The sequence below is a fragment of the Bos taurus genome, chromosome 18 (assembly GCF_002263795.3).
Source record: "Bos taurus isolate L1 Dominette 01449 registration number 42190680 breed Hereford chromosome 18, ARS-UCD2.0, whole genome shotgun sequence".
Lineage (NCBI taxonomy): Eukaryota > Metazoa > Chordata > Mammalia > Artiodactyla > Bovidae > Bos > Bos taurus.
Genome location: NC_037345.1, coordinates 45,003,865 through 45,020,722, shown reverse-complemented (window position 1 = coordinate 45,020,722; position 16,858 = coordinate 45,003,865).

The following is a 16,858-nucleotide window of genomic DNA, read 5'->3' as shown; positions in this document are numbered from 1 at the left end:
CTTTTGATGCTTTTTCAGTCCAGGTAGGAGAAGCTTCTACCCATCACGAGAACATACATATCATGACCAGCAGGTAATGGTACTGTCGGTGAGGTTTCATTTCAGTGAAGTCCACTTCGAGGTGTTCAAAGGGCAGCGTGCCTTTTAGCTGAATCCATGGAGGTTCCTATCTGTGCTGAGAGTCAGCATTGACCTGTGAGCTGGCAATGCAGTTCTGAGATTTTGTCCTGCATAGGGAAGAGAGGTGGGGAACCAAGAAATATTTTCAAATTAGCTCTTCCTGTTTATTATGGCCTAGATGGGTCGCTAGGTGTGTTTGGCTTACCAGAGTGGGTGCCAGCTCCTCGGTACCAATAATTTGCCACTTGGCAATTCCTACCATCCCTTTTCAGTCTTGATGGCCCCTTCCGCTTTGGCTAGTTGGTTTTGGGCTTCAGTGTATTTTGGAGAGTCCAGTGTTAGCTCATGCAGCTCCGCCAATATGCGAGCTTTAATAGGGGCTTCATTTGTCACCCCCAAGCCCTCAGCTGCTTCTTTAGTGGTCTTATCTGCCAGTCTTTTCCCCAAGCCTGGGGGGTATCCTCTTTTTGACGTCCTCAGTAGTGTATGACTGCAACCCTTTCTGGTTCCCAGGCAGCATCTAATAGGGTCTTAATTTCTTCCTTATTTTTACTATCTTTTTCACTAGCTGTCAAAAGACCTTTCTCCTTATACAGAGCCCTGTGTACATGTAGTGTGGCAAAAGCATACCTGGAGTCTGTGTAAATGTTTGTCTTCTTACCTTTTGACAGCTGGAGGCCTGGATTAGAGCATATAGTTCGGCCTGTTGAGCGGACCAGTGTGATGGCAGAGAGTTAGCCTCAACGATGGTTTCTTCCATGACTACTGCATATCCTGGCAGTCATTGTCCTTGTTTCACCAGGCCGGGGCCATTGGTGTACAGGACCAAATCTGGGTCTGGGATTGGCTGGTCTCTCAAGTCAGGTCTGCTGGCATATTTCCTTGCAATCATGTGACAGCCCACCTTCTCCCAAAGGAAGGAGAGTGGCTGGATTCAGGGCCTGACAAGGCTCAATAGTAACATGGGGGTTCTCACATAATAGTCCCTGGTATTGACTAATCTGGGATGTCAACAGCCATTTATGGGGTTCCCCTCACAGGAGAGTGTTGACTTCATGCGGGACTTTTACATCTTGGCCCAAAGTCACCTTGGTTGCCTCCTGGACCAGTAAGACAACTACAACAACCGTCCATAAGCATCCCAGCCACCCAGTGGCAACACTGTCCAGCTGTTTCGGGAGATAGGCCACGAGTCAGTCCCATGTCCCCATAGTCTGGGATAACACTCCCATAACCACCTTGTCCTTTTCAGTCACGTAAAGAGTTAATGGCTTAGCCAAGTTCTGGCAGGCCCAAGGCAGTGCTGATGTAATTGTACTGGGTTTCAGTTCTATTACAAGTGATCTCACCATCGTGATTATCTTGATCATGAAGATCTTTTTTGTACAGTTCTGTGTATTCTTGCCACCTTTTCTTAATATCTTCTGCTTCTGTTAGATATATACCATTTTTGTCCTTTATCAAGCCCATCTTTGCATGAAATGTTCCCTTGGTATCTCTAATTTTCTTGAAGAGATCTCTAGTCTTTCCCATTCTGTTGTTTTCCTCTATTTCTTTGCATTGATCGCTGAGGAAGGCTTTCTTATCTCTCCTTGCTATTCTTTGGAACTCTGCATTCAGATGCTTATATCTTTCTTTTTCTCCTTTGCTTTTCACTTCTCTTCTTTTCACAGCTATTTGTAAGGCCTCCCAAGACAGCCATTTTGCTTTTTTTCATTACTTTTCCATGGGGATGGTCTTGATCCCTGTCTCCTGTACAATGTCACGAACCTCATCCATAGTTCATCAGGCACTCTATGGAATGTGAAGTCAAGTGGGCCTTGGAAAGCATCACTATGAACAAAGCTAGTGGAGGTGATGGAAATCCAGCTGAGCTATTTCAAATCCTGAAAGATGATGCTAGGAAAGTGCTGCACTCAATATGCCAGCAAATTTGGCATATTTGGCCACAGCAGTGGCCACAGGACTGGAAAAGGTCAGTTTTCATTCCAATCCCAAAGAAAAGCAATGCCAAAGAATGCTCAAACTACCGCACAATTGCACTCACCTCACACGATAGTAAAGTAATGCTCAAAATTCTCCAAGCCAGGCTTCAGCAGTACGTGAACCATGAACTTCCTGATGTTCAAGCTGGTTTAAGAACAGGCAGAGGAACGAGAGATCAAATTGCCAACATCTGCTGGACCATTGAAAAAGCAGGAGAGTTCCAGAAAAACATCTATTTCTGCTTTATTGACTATGCCAAAGCCTTTGACCGTGTGGATCACAATAAACTGTGGAAAATTCTGAAAGAGATGGGAATACCAGACCACCTGACCTGCCTCTTGAGAAACCTGTATGCAGGTCAGGAAGCAACAGTTAGAACTGGACATGGAACAACAGACTGGTTCCAAATAGGAAAAGGAGTATGTCGAGGCTGTATATTGTCACCCTGTTTATTTAACTTTTATGCAGAGTTCATGAGAAACGCTGGGCTGGAAGAAGCACAAGCTGGAATCAAGACTGCCAGGAGAAATATCAGTAACCTCAGATATGCAGATGACACCACCCTTATGGCAGAAAGTGAAAGGGAACTAAAAAGCCTCTTGATGAAAGTGAAAGAGGAGAGTGAAAAAGTTGGTTAAAGCTCAACATTCAGAGAACTAAGATCATGGCATCCGGTCCCATCCCTTCATGGGAAATAGATGGGGAAACAGTGGAAAGTGTCAGATTTTATTTTGGGGGGCTCCAAAATCACTGCAGATGGTGACGGCAGCCATGAAATTAACAGGCTCTTACTCCTTGGAAGGAAAGTTATGACCAACCTAGATAGCATATTCAAAAGCAGAGACATTACTCTGCCAACAAAGGACCGTCTAGTCAAGGCTGTGGTTTTTCCAGTGGTCATGTATGGACGTGAGAGTTGGACTGTGAAGAAAGCTGAGTGCCGAAGAATTGATGCTTTTGAACTGTGGTGTTGGAGAAGACTCTTGAGAGTCCCTTGGACTGCAAGGAAATCCAACCAGTCCATTCTAAAGAAGATCAATCCCGGGTGTTCTTTAGAAGGAGTGATACTAAAGCTGAAACTCCAGTACTTTGGCCACCTCATGTGAAGAGTTGACTCACTGGAAAAGACTCTGATGCTGGGAGGAATTGGGGGCAGGAAAAGGGGACGACAGAGGATGAGATGGCTGGATGGCATCACCAACTCAATGGATGTGAGTTTGAGTGAACTCCAGGAGTTGGTGATGGACAGGGAAGCCTGGTGTGCTGCAATTCATGGGGTCGCAAAGAGTCGTACAGGACTGAGTGACTAAACTGAACTGAACCAGTGGGACTTGTTTTGCAAGCCTGGGGGGTGTTGTCTTCCACCCAGACCTCAGGGAATTGTTGAGTTAACTCTCTCTCTCGACTGTGTAGCCTGTCCAGGTTTCCCTTCCGGGAGATCGTGCAACCTCCATTCATCTTGAGGGGTTACCAAGAGGAAGAGTAAATAGGCGGTTGAGCCCACTGGAAGAATAGGTCTTTCATGGGGGGGAAGGCCACTTGTGCCCCCAATTTAGACAGCAAGTCTCTTCCCAACAAAGGTACTGGGCATTCAGGGATGTATAAAAATTCATGAGTCACTTGGTGTCCCCCATCTGACATTTTTGAGACACAAAGGCTGCATTTACCCCATCTGAGACCCAGCAGCCTCTGGATCTATTGGTGTATAAAGTCTGTAGGCCTCCCACAGTCTTTCATAGAACTCAGAGGGTGATTTTGTTTTCCTTTGAATCACTTCGGAGGGTTTTGCCATACTCATAGATTTTTCAGGCCCCCCTCTTAAGGCCTTGTAAAATAGCCACCCGATATCCCTCCAGGTGGCCCCTCCCTTCCTCTGTGTTACAGTCCAATTGAGCCTCTCATCAGGGGTGGCTAGTTCTGCCCACTGCTGCCTGTTTGCAGTACCCTCAGGTACCATTTCTCTTAACCATTTTCTGGCCTCAGTTAGGATCCTGTGTCTTTCCTCAGTGCTGCAAAGGGAAACTAGTAATTAGATTATGTCATCCCATGTAGGGTGGTGGGTTCGATAAATAGTCTCCATTAGCCTAATCATGGCTTGTGGCTCCCCCAAGGATGGTGGAGTGTCTCTGTAAGTTTAATATATCCGTAGAGAAAAATGACTGGTAATGCTACAGGGGGCTGATGGTAGTGACCACATGCGCTCTGAACCGGAGGCTGTTGTAGCTCTCTGAGGGGCATCTGTAGTGGATTTCTTTCCCCCTGTTCCTTGGTGGAGTGCAGCCTTTGTCTAATTCCTGTGTTTTCTTTCCCCTTTCCATCAGTACTCACCCGGAGAGGTGGATACAATCTAGGAGGTCCGGCTGAGGTGGAATTCTGGGGGTGTTGACCAGAGGTCTCCATTGCTGGGATCAGAGCCTGCTGAAACGGTGGCTCTACAATCTCCGGGAGAGCTGGCAAAGAGCAGCGGTGGCTGCAGGAACTTCACTTTGCCCTGGATCGGGCATTAAGGCAGCCTCTGATCCTGGTGGAGCACTGGGAAGCAGATGCGTCATTATCCAGTATGGGGGAGGGGTCAGGTCATCCCCATCCAAATCCTGTAGAATTTCTTTTTTTATCATCAGTCAATCTTTGTGCTATTAATATTTCTCCCTTTCCCTTCGGGATACAGAAGCTTATCCAAGTAGGAGGGTGTTGAGCTAACCCTAGCCATGAGTCAATATATGGATATTGATTTGGGTGTCCTGGCTCTCCTGTGACTACTGTATAGACTGCTTTCACTAATTTTAAGTTCATGGTATCCTCTGGTGGCCATCCTACTCCCATAGGGGGCCATTTGACCTCACAAAGTATGTGGAGGCAGTTAGGCATGATGTTCACCCCATAGTCTCCTCCAAATCCCTTATTTAAATTTTTAATCATGCACTCCAATACAGTTGCCTTAGATTCACTGCCCCCCATCTTGCTGACCTTCTCAGACCTTCTTAAACTTTTCCTTTTCTTTCTGTCTATGAAGTTCTCAGTACCCTATGTACTTCTGATATTTCCACTCAATGAAACACTTAAATTGCCATTCTACCTCCTTCCTAATCAGGGTGAGAAGAGACTTACCTGCCAGATCCCAGAGTGAGAAGGGGGATCAGCATGTCTTCACCTGCTAGTCAGCATGGCCAAACCAGAACACCATGTAATCCAAGACTGTTTCTCCCTTAACTTAAAGTCCGTTCTGCCTTCGTGGGCTTGATCAGGTGCGGATGAAAACACAGATGGGTTAAATATCCCACATCCCAGGCCATCTCAGGAAAAGCCAATTCGTACTCATTTATGTATCCTGCTCCTTCTAGCCTGACAATTCCGAGGGGGTCAAGAATTTCACAGCAGATGGGACACCTCCTTGGGGAGGGCAGAATATGAGCACCCAAAGACCAAGTTTCTTCTCCTAAAAATCCCCTGGCGATTGCTTGGTAACAATTTTCCCCAAGATGGTATGGACATCACCTCATAAATGACCTTCACAAATTTCCTTCCTAAGCCCTAACGCACTCATCAACTTGTATACCAAGCAAACGCTGCCACCTGCCTATTCCAGGCTCATGTGGGTCTTTCTAGTCCCTTCCAGCAGGATGATCAGGTCCCCTCTTCCACCCTGCCGGGTAGGTTCCTCCTCACCTGAGCGCTCAGTTCCCCTGCTGCTGTCCACTACCTGCTAAAGTGAAAATTCCTGGCATTGAGAAGCAGAATCCTTCCAGAAGGGCAAGGCATCTTCCCCCCCGCCCCCCACCTTTAGAAGATTCAAGCTGCAAGGCCTCAGAGTAGTCCCAAATGGGACTTGTCTCCTCAAAGTGAGGAGTTTTCCCGGCCAATGCACCAAATGTTGTAGCCACGCGTTCTGGGAAACAAACTCACTCAGAAGGACAATGCAGATAGTGGAGTACAGTTTATTACACTGGCGGGCCCAAGGCAGAGTCTCCTCTTAGTCAAGAACCCTGACCGGTTTTTGTGAAAACCTTATATAACTTAAGTGTACGTGCTCAAACCCACCTCCCCAAATTCTCTGAAATTAGTCTGAACAAAGGAAAAGAAAGATCCAATCAAAGTTAACCCGTGATTCATATGCCTTAAGCCTAGGTAGTTAACAGTGGACAATTATCAATAGGTCTGTGGTCATACCCTAATAAACATAATATAATTTATTATTCTATTTGGTTACACAGATAATTAGGGTATTCTTGTAGGTGAGAGTCTAGGTATGAGCCCTGGGGCTCTTCCATGGAGGGTGGAGGTGGGGTTCTGGTTTTCCAGATGGTATGTCATTTCCATAGATACTGGGCATATAGCTCAAAGTCCACAGTCTGGCCCAAGATGGAGTCCAGCTTTCAAGATGGAGCCTGTTCTGTCTGTTTCCTCCTTCACTAGTAAAATAATGCTCAAAATTCTCCAAGCCAGACTTCAACAATACATGAACCATGAACTTCCAGATGTTCAAGCTGGATTTAGAAAAGGCAGAAGAACCAGAGATCAAATTGCCAACATCCATTGGATCACTGAAAAAGCAAAAGAATTCCAGAAAAACATCTATTTCTGCTTTATTGACTATGCCATTGACTCTGTGGATCACCACAAATGTGGAAAATTCTGAAAGAAATGGGAATACCAGACCACCTGACCTGCCTCTTGAGAAATCTGTATGCAGGTCAGGAAGCAACAGTTAGAACTGGACATGGAACAACAGAGTGGTTCCAAATTGGGAAAGGAGTATGTCAAGGCTGTATATTGTCAATATTGTCACCCTGCTTATTTAACTTATATGCAGAATACATCATGAGAAATGTTGGGCTGGATGAAGCACAGCTGGAATCAAGATTGCCAGGAGAAATATCAATAACCTCAGATATGCAGATGATACCACCCTTATGGCAGAAAGTGAAAAAGAACTGAAGAGCCTCTTGATGAAAGTCAAAGAGGAGAGTGAAAAAGTTGGCTTAAAGCTCAACATTCAGATAACTAAGATCATGGCATCCAGTCCCATCACTTCATGGCAAATAGATGGGGTAACAGTAAAAACAGTGGCAGACTTTCTTTTTTCGGGCTCCAAAATCACTGCAGATGGTGACTGCAGCCATTAAATTAGAAGACCCTTACTCCTTGGAAGAAAAGTTATGACCAACCTAGACAGCATATTAAAAAACAGAGACATTACTTTGCCAACAAAGGTCCATCTTATCAAGGCTATGGTTTTTCCAGTAGTCATGTATGGATGTGAGAATTGGACCATAAAGAAACCTGAGCTCCGAAGAACTTATGCTTTTGAACTGTGGTGTTGGAGAAGACTCTTGAGAGTCTTGGACTGCAAGGAGATCCAACCAGTCCATCCTAAAGATCAATCCTGAATATTCATTGGAAGACTGATGTTGAAGCTGAAACTCCAATTCTTTGGCCACTTGATTTGAAGAATCATTTGACAAGACTCTCATGGTGGGAAAGACTCAAGGTGGGAGGAGAAGGGGACAACAGAGGATGAGATGGTTGGATAATGAGAGAGTAATAGGCAGGAAGGCCAGGGGTCTCCAAACGGATGAAATAGGCTGCAAGGGTCAGACATTTTTTATCTCTTAAGTGGCAGGAGGAAACAAACTAGTGTTAGATTTTTTCCCCCTTCTATATACAAAATTTTAAAAAGGTTTCTCTTAAAATTATGTGTTGCCATAACGGACACCTGGTTCCATATGAACTTAACTTTTCTCAAACCTTGAGCTAACTGATGCATTTTTCTTATGGAAATGTTTGTCTTAAGCTATGTTAATGTACCAGGCATTTACCCTAGACTCTATCTTCAAGTCGGTTCCGCCTAAAGGCTCAGATTTAGGCTCAGAACCAACGTGACAAACCAGTATGTTACACTCATACATTGTTCTCCTAATCCATGTTAATGAAACTATATATTTGTATGGAAATCTGCCTTTCTTCAAGATTCACGTCAATTCGTTTTACGGCCTGGGATGACTCACCTGGTGCCATTCTCTGAGTTTTGAGACATTTCTTTCTTTAATTAGCAGACTGCTAGTAGCTATATAACATCCAGCTAAAGACTAGCAGGAGGGTACTCTTTCTGCCCCTTTCTGATGTCTATGTCAGAAGCTTTCTCTATCTCTTTTGTACTGTAATAAAACTTTATTACACAAAAGCTCTGAGCAATCAAGCCTCATCTCTGGCCCCGGATTGAATTCTTTTCCTCTGGAGGCCAAGAATCCTGGTGTCTTTTGTGGTTTAGCAACAACCTTTCAATGGCATCACCAATTCAATGGACATGAGTTTGAGTAAACTCCAGGAGTTGGTGATGGACAGGGAGGCCTGGCATGCTGCAGTCCATAGAGTCTCAAAGAGTCGGACACAACTGAGTGACTGAACTGAACTGAACTAAATTGAATAAAGACACAGACTCTATGAGAACAAATGTATATGCACCAAGGCAGGGTGGGATGAATTGGGAGATTCGTTGACATAAATACACTATTGATACTACGTATACAATGGATAACTAGTGAGAACCTACTGGGTAGCACAGGGAACTCTACTCAAGGGTCTGTTGTGACCTAAATGTGAAGGAAATAAAAAAATATAGGCGATACATGTAAACAGATCCCTGATTCACTTTGCTGTATAGCAGAAACTAACACAGCATTGTAAAGCAACTATACCTCAGTAAATAAAAAAGGACACTCTCTCCTGTCACTGCTAAGGATTCTCTTGATGCCCAGGAGGCTGGCTAATATCCCACCCAAGCAACCCCATGTGGCTTTGCTGGCACATCCCAATCTAGGTATTGCCAGAGGATTGCCCTTTTATCTTGCAAGGATCTCTCTGAGTGTCCTTTGCTTTGGCCCATGTCTCTCAGGTCCCTCCAGCCAGAGCCATCCTTGAGACAAGTAGGGCAGAAAGCAACACAAGCAGCAGCGCTGGCCGCCCAGTGTACTGAGGCCAGCATCCCCGCTGACCTACTCCACGCCCACAGCTGGGGGCTCACACACTGCAGCTTCTGCTCCCTGGGAGTCCTCCTGCCAGTCAGCTCTAGGCAGGAGACAGGACTCCCACCAGGAATTTCAGTATCTACTTACAGAGGGTCTTTTCACTGGGTCACATATTACATCTTACACACTTTTCCTTTTTTTTTTTTTTTTTTACATTTTTTGTCTCTCTGCTTTTATATGGTATTTTATTTTAGCTAAATTGCATTTATTAATTTTCCTAACAGCTGTACCTAACTTGCTCTTGAATGAATGTAGTATTTGAAAACTTTAAGAAAATCCACTGTGAAAGTATTGAAGGAGGAAACAGAACAGGCTCCATCTTGAAAGCAGGACTCCATCTTGGGCCAGACTGTGGACTTTGAGCTATATGCCCAGTGTCTATGAAAATGACATACCAACTGGAAAACCAGACCCACCACCCCCCACCCTGCCATGGAAGAGCCCCAGGGCTCACACCTAGACTCTCTGTCGCCTACAAGAATACCCTAATTATCTGTATAACCAAATAGAATCATAAATTCTATTATGCTTATTGGGGTATGACCACAGACCTATTGATAATTGTCCACTGCTAACTACCTAGGCTTAAGGCATATGAATCACGGGTTAACTTTGATTGGATCTTTCTTTTCCTTTGTTCAGACTACTTTCAGAGAATTTGGGGAGGTGGGTTTGAGCACATTCACTTAGTGTATACAAGGTTTTCACAAAAACTGGTCAGGGTCCTTGGCTAAGAGGAAATTCTGCCTTGGGTCTGCCGGTGTAATAAACTGCACTCCACTATCTGCATTGTCCTTCTGAGTGAGTTTGTTTCCCAGAACACGTGGCTACAACAGTATAAAATTCTCTCTAAGATACAGATATAGAGAGGTATGGATACATATTCTCAGACTGACAATTCTCCTTGCACTCCTTTCCCCTAGTACAGTTTTAGATTTCCATCTTATACCACATCTGTCCCACCTGCAGGCATTCCTATAGTGCAGGTATGCTGGTGATGAATCCTTTAAGCTTTTGTATATGTGAAAAAGTTTCTTTTTCCTTTATTTCTTAAAGATCATTTCATCAGCCGGAGAATTAGAGATTCACAATATTTTTTCTTTTAATACCTTCAATACTTCACTAAACTGCATTGTTTGCCAAGAGCAGTGTGCTGTCATTCTTATCCTTATTCCTCTGTTCCTCTTACTACTTTGAAGATTTCCTCTTTATCACATTTAAGAAATCTGATTACAATGTGCTCAGTACAGTTTTCTTTGTGTTTCTTGTGCTTAAAGTTAACTAAGTGTTGTATAACTACAGGTTCATGATTTTCATCAAATATGGGAAGAGTCTGGATCCCATTGTTAGTTAATGGTTAATAACCATTAATTAATGGTTCCTCATTATTCCTTAAGAGATTCCATTAATTATGTATTACCCCTCCCCCAGGTTGTCTCATAGCTCACTGATCTGCTTTTAATCATTTATCTGTTTTCATTTCATTTCATTTTGATTTTTAGTTTCAGTCATTGTCTACTTCAAACTCACCAATGTTTTCTTTAACAGTGCCTAGTCATTGTTAATTCCAGCCAGTGGAACATATTTTTTAACTATTCAAGTTTAATTTGGGTTTTCTAAATATATCTATGATTCCAGCTTACATGTCTAAGTGGTCCTCTCCCTTCTTAAACATTTGGAATAGTTTTACTAACATTAACATTTTGTCTATCAACTGGATCATGTATATATTTTCTGGGTTTTATATTGTTTTTTTATATTGATTTCTTCAGTTATATTGATTCTATTCCTCAATTGTTTATATTGCTATCTTTGTTTATACTGATTACTTCTGATAACAGTTAATATTTTTCTGCTGCTTTGTATGGCTGATAGTTTTTGAATGTCAAATATTCTAAAATATAAATTTTTAGGTGTAAAAAATTTATACCTAATTTATACCTCTGTAGTTCTATAGACATTCCTGAGCTTCGTTTCTTTTATTTGGAAATAAGTTGATTCATTTGAAGCTTCTTTTAAGCATTATTAAGATGGCATAATGTGGCTCAGTGGTAAAGAAATCTACCTGCAATGCAGGAGATATGGGTTTGATCCGTGGGTCAGGAAGATCCCCTATAGAAGGAAATGGGAACAACTCCAGTATTCTTGCCTGGAAAATCCCATGGAAAGAAGAGTCTGGCAGGCTGAAATCCATAGGGTCACAAAGAGTTAGTGACTAAACAATAACAACAAAATGATACAAAAGCATCCATATGAAAAGGCAAATTTTATAACCACTGCTAAGATACCTTTCTGAATAAACTACTTGACTTCCCACAAATAACCACATATTCCTCTAAGGCTGTTAGAAATACAAACCATTTCCAGATCTGTGTAAATTTCAGAGATTGTTTCCTCTGTTCCTTTCAGATCATTATTTCCTCACTTTGGGCAGTTTTCTTACATGCATACACTGGGCAGTATATAGCGAAGACTTGATGGGGACTTTTTTGCAGAACCCTGGAGTCCTATTTCTGTGCAACTCTTTCCTCTCCAGTATTCTGCCCTGCAAATGTAACCACACTGGCCACCTGGGACTCCCAACTCTTTCTCATGAACTCGGAGAGACTGCTCTTTTCCCTTCTCGAACTCCTACCTCCCGCTGTGCCATCTGGGTACTCTGTCCAGGTAGTGAAGTGGGACAATCATAGAGCACACCTTCATTTCCCCTTCCCCAGAGACCACTCTCCTGTGCTACCTGAAGTTCAATTTTTAAATATCATTCTTTGCTATATTTTATCAAGTTTTAGTTGTTCCAGGTGGAAGGGTAAGCCCATTTCCTGCCCAGAACACAGTAACATTGTTTTCTGTCTTAATAGTTTAGGATATTCCATTGACTACAATTTGGGCAAGGCATGGCTTTTAATATAAATGCCACACTGAAGTACACAAAGAACATTATGGAACATGGATTAAGAGTGTCTCTGGTAAATTTCCCTGGTAGTACAGTGGTTAAGAAACTACCTGCCAATGCAAGGGACATGTGATGGATCCCTGGTCTGGGAAGATTCCACATGTCTTGGAAGAACTAAGCCCAGGTGCCACAACTACTAAGCCTGCATGCTACAACTATTGAAGCCTGCATGTTTTAGGGCCCACAAGCCACAATGACAGAGCCCACATGCTGCAACCACTGAAGTCCTTGTGCCTAGAGTCTGTGCTCTGCAATGAGAAGCCCCTGTAACACAACAAAGAGTAGCCTCTGCTTGCCACAGCAGAGAAAGCTCACACGCAACATTGAAGACCCACTGCAGACAAAAATAAATATACAAGCAAACAAACAAAGAGTATGTGTGGGACTTGGGGGAGACGGGATAAAAGACAAGTAATTTCCAAATATAGAATATTTCTTTAATGACTAAAATTTCATCTATCTAACTTACATATGCGGAGAAGGTAATGGCACCCCACTCCAGTACTCTTGCCTGGAAAATCCTATGGACAGAGGAGCCTGGTAGGCTGCAGTCCATGGGGTCGCTGAGGGTCGGACATGACTGAGTGACTTCACTTTCACTTTTCACTTTCATGCATTGGAGAAGGAAATGGCAACCCACTCCAGTGTTCTTGCCTGGAGAATCCCAGGGACGGGGGAGCCTGGTGGGCTGCTGTCTATGGGATCGCACAGAGTCGGACACGACTGAAGTGACTTAGCAGTAGCAGCAACTTACATATGATAGTGGTAGAAAAACAAAGGAAAAGCTTGGTAAATATATAGCACATTAAAAGAGAAACTGAGGGAAAGAGACAGGAAATGCAGAGGACAGGGGGAGGAAGAGATGTGTTGGAATTCAAACAGAATGAGTGAAGACTCAATGAAATAACATTTGAGTGATGTCCTAAAAAAAGTGTATGTGGTGCATTTTGCCATGCAGTAATATTTTATTTTTTATGCAGTCAAAATGATCATTCTGGTTTTCTTTCATCTTTAGAAAGGCCTTCTTTACCCTGAAGTTAAAACAGATTCTCTCATAATTATTTTCTAAGAATTTTATGATATTTTCTATCCCAGTTTTTGTGTAAACCTTTAACTTATCTGCAATTACTACTGAAGGCAGCTGTGAGACACAGATGCAACATTTTTATTTCTACAAATGTTCAATTAGTTTATTCAGCACCATTTCATCTATGAAGTCGAGCAGGTTTCCTGATTGGGAAATTACCTTTATCATAAAATGATTTAGATCTATTTCTGGCATTCCTTTAATAGCTGATTTATCTGCCCATGATAAAAGTGTGCGTGTTTCAGCATCTCCTGGGTTTCCTGCCCCTAATTACTTAACGTATTTTTCACAGCTATTCTTGCTTAGTTTTCCAAATATGATGCAATAAATAGCATATAAATAAACTATATGATTGTAGTCTTTAAGTTCCAATTCTTTCACTCATCATAATATGCTTGAGAATCACCCATGTTGCTGCATGTGCCAATGGTTCTTTCATTTTCATTGCTAAAGTAGAATTCAATTGTAGAAGTGTAACATACTTTGTTTTACCTTCAGTACTTGAAGGACACGTAGGTAGTTTCCCAGTTTTGATAGACTTATCTGAACAAAGCTGTTATAAACATTGGTGGGCAGGTTTTAATGTGAATGCAAATTCTCATTTCTTTGGGGTATAAACCTAGAAAAAGGATTTCTAGATCATATGACAACTGTAAGATCAATTTTATAAAAATAAAATACCTTTCTAAAAAAATCCTGGGACTTCTCTGGTGATACAGTACTTAATACTCCAATTCTGCATGACATGCAGTGAGACCAAAAAATAAATAAATAAATGACACGCAAAGACAAACAAAGACTCTCATATAAAACACTTTAAAAAAAAATCCTGTTGTTATTTTATTGGGATTACATTAAACTAACTGCTATTTGTTTGTTCCTTTTGGCCACATGGCATGCAGGATCTTATTTTCCCCACCAGGCATTGACTATGTGCTCCCCTATAGTGGAAGCTTGAAGTCTGAAACACTAGACCATCAGGGAAGTTCCAAATTAACTGCTATTCATAAAGAAAAACAACATTACTATTTTGTCAAAAATTTCCTTTGAATAGCTTCTTCATTTATTTAAATTCATGATAATTTTATAACTTTAAAAAAACATTAATTAAACAAATATTAAGTGAGGCTCAATTCGGTCCTTTTCAATGTTTTAGTACTGGGGCTGGAGATTTAAATCTGAAAGTTATAAATGAAGTTAAAATGAAGATGGATAATATCACTAACCGTGAACATATATACAGAAGGAAAGACATACAGAGAGAATGGTCCTTGGCATAGGAATCAACCAGGAAGGCCTGAGAAGGATCTTCCAGTAAAGCCGGAGAAAAACAAGAAACTATGATGCCATGACAGTCAAACTGAAAGAGTGGAGAGACGGAGGAGAAATGAGTTGAGACAAATGAATAATTAAACATTAGAACTATAGCAATTAAATGATTCAGTTCAGTTCAGTCGCTCAGTCGTGTCCAACTCTTTGCGATCCCATGAATTGCAGCATGCCAGGCCTCCCTGTCCATCACCGTCTCCTGGAGTTCACTCAAACTCACGTCCATCGAGTTGGTGATGCCATCCAGCCATCTCATCCTCTGTTGTCCCCTTTTCCTCCTGCCCCCAGTCCTTCCCTCCCAGCATCAGAGTCTTTTCCAATGAGTCAACTCTTCACATGAGGTGGCCAAAGTACTGGAGTTTCATCTTTAGCACCATTCCTTCCAAAGAACACCCAGGGCTGATCTCCTTTAGAATGGACTGGTTGGATCTCCTTGCAGTCCAAGGGACTCTCAAGAGTCTTCTCCAACGCCACAGTTCAAAAGCATCAATTCTTTGGTGCTCAACTTTCTTCACAGTCCAACTCTCGCATCCATACATGACCACTGGAAAAACCATAGCCTTGACTAGACGGACCTTTGTTGGCAAAGTAATATCTCTGCTTTTCAATACGCTATCTAGGTTGGTCATAACCTTTCTTCCAAGGAGTAAGCGTCTTTTAATTAGGAAAAGGCTTGGCAGATCCATCTAGACTCTTAATGTTTGGTCATTTTTCTCAATACTATTTTTTTAAAAATCTACTCCTTTTTCATGATTCAATGAACTGTTACTGTTATATTTTAAACTATCTTTGACTTTATCTATGGCTTTTCTCTTCTGTCACAATGACCATGTATTTATTCCTCCACTAAAACTCGACCTTCTGTGGAGTCTAATACTTATGTTGTAATCCCTGGTGACAATGATCCTCCTTATAGTTCCTCTTTATTTCAATTTTCTTGGTGGATCTTAAGAATTTAGTTTGGGGGGAGGGTAAACTTTAAGTCAATCCTCATTAGAATAAAGATTTATTTATTCAGGGAGTGGACGGAGTTTCAGGAAGGAAGAGACATATGTATATTTATGGCTGATTAACATTGCTGTATGGCTGAAACCAACACATACTGTAAAACAATTATTTTCTCATTTAAGAAAAAAAAGATTTATTTGGATGGATTTGGGAATACTTGACATTTTTAAAATGTCAATTCATCTCATACAAACATATGATTTAGCCCTTCAGTTCAGTTCAGTTGCTCAGTCATGTCCGACTCTTTGCGACCCCATGAATTGCAACACGCCAGGCCTCCCTGTGAATCTATCCAATTTTATTTGTACTTTCGAACAAAAGTTGAGACCTCTATAGTATGACCTGAACACTTAACACTAAGTCTGGTAGAGCATGCAGAACATGGTAGACTTAAAACCTAGATGTAGAGATAGCAAATGGATGAATTTAAATCCTTAAGCCAGAAGGTCAAAGAAGGGCCAAGACTCAAGGTCCTGGCCACTTAACTCCAAGTCCCAAGTTTAGCCTTTAGTATGTGATCATATTACACTTTCCTGACCAGAAGGTAGATTTTACCAGTTCTGCCACTTTTTCCATGGGTCATGCTGACTGTAGTCTGACATTGTCCGAGAACCTAAGAAAAGGGGATATAACCTAGTCCCTTCCGTGTAGCTTCACAAGCCTCCTATGGTAATGCAACAACCCATTTCAAGCCTTTACAAGTAAGCTGGAGGGTTCCAGACACATGCTCAAGTGGCACATCCTGCAGTTCACACTTCACAGCATGAGCTGTTTCCACAGAAAAAACATTCCCACTGGGGTAGCTTCTACTGTTCACTCCCTTCCTCCTGGTCTAAGACATCATGGAGGTCCTGGTCCCTCTGGCAGGACCAAGAACAGCAGTGGTACTCAGTGTCCCTGAAGAAATGTCAGGATCCTCAGAAGTCATCCACTTAAGAAGCAGAAAATGGTGAATGCCACTGGGAGAAGACAGGACCTGTGATGAGCCTGCTCAGGTCATCACCTGTCAATAACCAGAGGGGCATTTAAAGGCATAGACACTCTGCCACTGTGGGAAAGGCCAGAGCGGGATATAAGTTATCTGTGTCCACAAACAATTTTATCCTGCCAGGTTGGTGAAGTCCAGAGTTACCTATAAGTTATTGGCTTAATCTTGACACACAATCCCCTTAGCAGATGACTTAAGAAAGTTACAACAAACTTTCCCAAGTTCCCACAGCTTGCCAGGGACAGGGACTAGTTTTCCCCTTGTCTTATCCGGACCCCATGCTCTCAGTGACCATATGTGTCAATTCTCCTCACCATCATGCAAAACCTCCTGTCTCACATCCTCCCCAAAGCACACAGACA